The sequence below is a fragment of the Olea europaea genome, chromosome 3, assembly GCF_002742605.1.
Source record: "Olea europaea var. sylvestris chromosome 3, O_europaea_v1, whole genome shotgun sequence".
In the NCBI taxonomy this organism is placed as follows: Eukaryota; Viridiplantae; Streptophyta; class Magnoliopsida; order Lamiales; family Oleaceae; genus Olea; species Olea europaea.
The window spans coordinates 8,239,714-8,245,396 of NC_036239.1; the positions used below are offsets into that span (position 1 = coordinate 8,239,714).

A 5,683-nucleotide genomic window follows, 5' to 3' on the forward strand; every position below is an offset into this window, starting at 1 on the left:
ATGGGGTTATCATTTACCAAACTTTTCAGCCGGCTGTTTGCTAAGAAGGAAACGTGAATTCTTATGGTGGGTCTTGATGCTGCTGGTAAGACGACCATACTTTACACGCTCAAGCTGGGAGCAATCGCTACTACCATTCCTACAATTGGTATGTTCTTTCATGTACTTATTGGCCATTTGAATATGTTTCTGTTCAGTTGTCATGTTCTTTGATACCTAGTTTAATGTTCTGCTCTTATTTGCTTGTATTAAGGTTGCCTCTGGCTTCCATTTTTCCATTTGAATTCTATTCGATAGTGTGCATGTATTTTTCTATGTGATTATGAGTGAATGCAACACACCCACACAGAGATATTGCTGTGATTATGTTGTTCAAAACCAACAATAATAAATAAAAAAAGGGGGTCCATGCGACCGCATGACATATAGCCATGCGGTCGCATGGCCTAGGCCGAGACCAAATGGTCTCGGCATGAGTGAACCATGCTAGCGCATGGGTTTGTACCGTGCGGTCGCATGGTACATATTTTTTATCGTTTTTTGCCGTTACAAATTTGAATTTGGTGACTTTTCACTTGATTTTTTGGCAACCTTTTGTACTTCTGGTCGATGACTATATATTGGAGATCCATGTTTGAGGGAAAGAAGTAAGAAAAACATTTTGCAATCCATACTTTGTTCCAAGAAAAATCAAATCCTGATTTATATTCATATCCTCGTGTTCTTCAAGTTTTGGAGAATTTCATTTTATACTTTGGTGAAATTTTTTACAAAGCTTGTTATAATCTTTCAAACCATTTGCCGGAATACCTTTTAGCATCTCGAATACATCAGAGAAGGGGCAAATAACGTTTGAGGATAATGATCCCGCGTTCGAGCCTTCACATTTGTTGATATAAATTTTGTTTTGATCCATCTTGTTGCCATATTTTCTTATGATTTTCTCTTCGGTTTTTCCTTCTCCATCTCTCAATTATTTCCAACAATCTCAAACGTTATTTTCTTGCAATGGAGAACGAGACTACAATGGCAACCATCAAACTTATGAATCAAGACTGGGTGCGGTTGGATCGGTTTGATGGTACAAACTTCATGCGGTGGCAAGACAAGTTGAAATTTCTACTTACTGCATTGAAGATCTTCTATATTTTGGATCCAGAATTGGCTCCACTACCGGAACCTACAAATGGAGAGATTGAGGTAGTTAAGGATGAAAGACAGAAATAACAAGAAGATGAATTGATATGCCACGGTCACATACTAAATGCTTTGTCGGACCGTTTATATGACTTATAAACAAACACAACTTCTGCAAATGAAATCTAGGAAGCATTGGAGAATAAGTACAAAGTGGAAGAGGAAGGTACCAAGAAGTTTCTAATTTCTAAATACTTCGACTTTAAATTCCTTGATAATATCCCTCTTCTTCCCCAAGTACACGAATTGTAACTCATTGTCAACAAACTAAAAGTGGTAAAGATTGAAATCCCAGAGACCTTTCAAGTGGGAGCCATAATTGCTAAACTCCCAGGGGCTTGGAAAGATACCGAAAGAAGAGCATGCATAGTTCCGAAAATTATTCCTTGGAACAATTGCAAAAGCATCTTCGGATCGAGGAAGAATCCAGATTGCGTGACAAGAGTGAAAACTCCTTTGAGGGAACTTCCAAAGCTAATGCTGTTGAAAAATATGAACTGCCAACAAAATCCAACAAGAGGAAGCCTTCGAGGAACTTTAACAAGTTCAAGAAGAAGACCAAAGGAAGGTGTTTTGAGTGTGGAAAATCTGGACATTATGCAAAAGATTGTAGACACCGAAAACAAAACAACTTCGAGGGCAAAGTGAACTCCATCTAAGAAGATAAAATCATGGCCACCGTAAGCGAAATAAATGCAATCAAGGAAAATGTTCCTGAATGGTGGTATGATACTCGTGCTACTGTACATGTATCATATGACAAAACTGTATTCAAAACATATCATGAGGTGGATGGAGACCAAGAGATTCAAATGGGCAATGAAGTTCGATCCAAGATCATTGGAAAGGGAAATGTTGATATCATCTTCACTTCTGGGAAAATCGTTACCCTTACCAATGTACTACATGTTCCAAATATGAATAGGAACTTAATAAGTGGTAATTTCTTAGGAAAATTGGGTATCAAATGTGTGTACGAATCCGGTAAACTTGTACTCTCCTTTAATGGAAAATTTGTTGGAAAAGGCTATTCTAGTGAAGGAATGGTCAAACTTTGTACCGTTGACAAGAAAATGAATAAAACTAATTTCGCTTATGTTGTTGATCTATTTTCATTATGGCATGCTAGATTAGGACATATTGGTAAAAGTACTATGAAACGTATGAAAAAATGTGATTTGATTTCATATGATGAAAATAATGAACATAAATGCAAAACATGTGTAGAATAAAAAATGACTAAAAAGCCATATCAAAGTGTGAAAAGGACCTCTAATATCTTGGAATTAATTCATACAGATATATATGAATTAAATGGCATGTCAATTAGAGGTGGAAATTGATACTTCATTATTTTTATTGATGATTTTTCTAGATATACATATGTGTACTTAATGAAACATAAATATGAAGCTTTTGACATATTTAAGGTGTATAAAAATGAAGTTGAAAATCATCTAGGAAAGAAAATAAAGACCCTAAGAAGTGATAGAGGTGATGAATACTTTCCTAGTGAATTTAATTTATATTGTGAACAACATGGCATAATTCACCAATGTTCTGCATTTAGAACACTCGAACAAAATGGTTTGGCTGAAAGAAAGAATAGAACCTTAGTAGAAATGATTAATGTCATGCTTATATATGCTAAATTTCCATTTAATTTATAGGGTAAAGCTTTATTAAGTGCATGTAGGATACTTAATAGGATTCCTTCTAAACATACAAAGGTTTCTCCTTATGAATTGTGGAAAGGAAGAAAACCAAATATTGGATACTTCAAAGTGTGGGGGTATCTTGCTTATTGCAAGAACACAAATCCTAATAGGACCAAATTGGGTCCAAGAGACATTAAATGTGCCTTCGTTGGATATGCTAACCATAGCAAATCTTATAGATTATTAAACTTGGAGACCGATGTGATTATCGAATCAAGCGATGTAGAGTTCTTTGAAGATTCGTTATCTTCGGATAATAAATTGAGGAAAAATCATGAAAATATCCCTAGCTCAAGTGGAACACATGATGAAATGTCTTCTAAATATGTTGATGAGTCTAGTGAACCACGAAGAAGCAAGAGAACTCAAGTTGAGAAGTCTTTAGGACCGGATGAAGTTGATTTTCAACTTATCTCCTTTTACTTAGTAGAAGGAAATGCGTTGAATGCTGTTAGAATAATTCCTTTTGTTCTACAAGTGAAAATCGACCCTAAGACCTATAAAGAAGCTATGGCTTCTCGTGATAGTATTTTTTGGAAAGATGCAATTAAAGATGAAATAGATTCGATAATGTCTAATAAAACTTGAGAACTTGTCGATTTACCACTAGGATCCAAACCTATTGGATGTAAATGGGTATTTAGAAGAAAATATAATGTTGATGGTTCTCTAAATACTTTCAAGGCTAGATTAGTAGCCAAAGGATATCGACAAAAGGAACGAATCGACTATTTTGACACTTATGCACCGGTAGCTAGAATAACATCGATTAGGATATTATTTGCATTGGTTTCAATATATGACTTGCATGTTCATCAAATGGATGTCAAGACGGCATTCTTAAATGGGGATCTCGATGAGGAGGTCTACATGGAGCAACCCTAAGGGTTCGTTCTACCTGGAAATGAACGTAAGGTATGCAAGTTAGTAAAATCATTATATGGTTTGAAACAGGCACCTAAGAAATAGCATGAGAAGTTTGACTTAGCAATCATATCATTCGGATTTAAACATAATAGTGTGAATAAATGTTTATATACAAAAATATGTAATATGCTTGTATGTTGACGACATGTTGATTATAAGTAATCACATGGACGGTATAAAAGAAACAAAGATGTTCTATCTTCCACATTCAAGATGAAGGATCTTGGTCAAGTGGATACCATTTTAGGTATTAAAATCACAGACTAGTGGGGGTTATCACCTAAGTCAATCACATTATATTGAGAATGTGATAAAAAAGTTCAAACACTTGAACATAAAAGAATAGTACCCCAGTTGATCCAAGTTCAAAACTTGTAAAGAATGATGGAAGAGCGATTGCTCAATTGAAATATGCTAATGCTATCGAAAGTCTTATGTATGAAGTTCAATGCACAAGACTGGATATAGCCTATGCCAGAAGTAAACTTAGCAGGTTTACTAGCAATCCAAATAATAATCATTGGAAGGCCATAGGAAGAGTTCTTGGATACTTAAAGAAAACCAAGAACCTGGGCATGCAATATACTAAATTCCCAGCGATATTGGAAAGATTTACTGAAGCTAGTTAGATATCTAGCGCGGGTGAGAGTAAATTCACTACGGTTTGGGTGTTCACTCTTGGAGAAGGTGTTGTTTCTTGGAAATCAAAGAAACAAACTTGCATAATACACTCGACTATGTAATCGAAATTTGTAGCCCTATCGGATACCGGGAAAGAAGCTGAGTGGTTTAAGGATATTTTTTATGAGATACCTTTGGGATCGAAGAATATTTCTTCAATACCTATCATGTGTGATAGTCAAGCCACAATAGCAAAAGCATACAATGAGGTATACGATGGAAAGTCTAGATACATGAGTCTTAGACATGACTATATAAGGAAATTAATCAAGGATGAAATAATTTTCTTAAATTATATAAGGTCAATTGACAATTTGGCGGATCCTTTGACTAAACCTCCAAATAGAGATTTAGTAGCATCTACTTCGAGTAGGATAGGGTTGAAACTTCTTAACTAAAAAGGTTCACCAATGACAGCAACCCTACCTGTCATTACTCAAAAGGTAATTTACGGGTTCAAAAGGTAAAAACAAGTAATTCGATATGTAGATAGTTGCAGCATGATTAAAATTCGCAATAATCCTATCCTAATTAAAATAATGCTGGTTGTTACTGAAATAAGGAATGAGCTTTAAGCTCTTAATGAAGTTCAGTGATAAATCACAAGTACCTCTAAAAGTAACAAAGGTACTGGAAGAATTTCACCTAAACAATCTTCAAGGTAGTGCCGCCTTAATAGAGAGTTGGAGTTTCTTTCTTAAAAGATTGTTCAAAAGGATAAGCGCAATGCCATAAAAGCGCTAAGAGAGTTATGAGGAACTTGAGAACACGTGTGTGTGTTCTTATCGGTATTGTCATATGGAATAACTGGTTCGAAGCTACACACTACCTTTGATTCCGACTATACTTTGTTTAAATTACACTATGGTTAGATTTAAATCGAAAGATATCTAATCTTTATGCATGAATATTGTATACTATAAATATGAGACTTGTTAATTTTGAACAAGTGGGAGATTGCTGTGATTATGTTGTTCAAAACCAACAACAATAAAAAAAAAGGGAGGGCCCATGCGACTGCATGGCTATAAAACAATAAAAAAAGGGGGGCCCATGCGACCGCATGGCATATATCCATGCGGTCGCATGGCCTTAGGCCGAGACCATGGGTGAACCATGCAATCGCATGGTACATATATATATATATATATATATATATA

At 35.3% G+C, this 5,683-nt stretch overlaps 1 pseudogene; it reads left to right on the forward strand.

The window, feature by feature from the left end:
• LOC111384924 overlaps positions 1 to 5,683 on the forward strand; it is a 23,104-nt pseudogene continuing 17,421 nt past the window's right edge.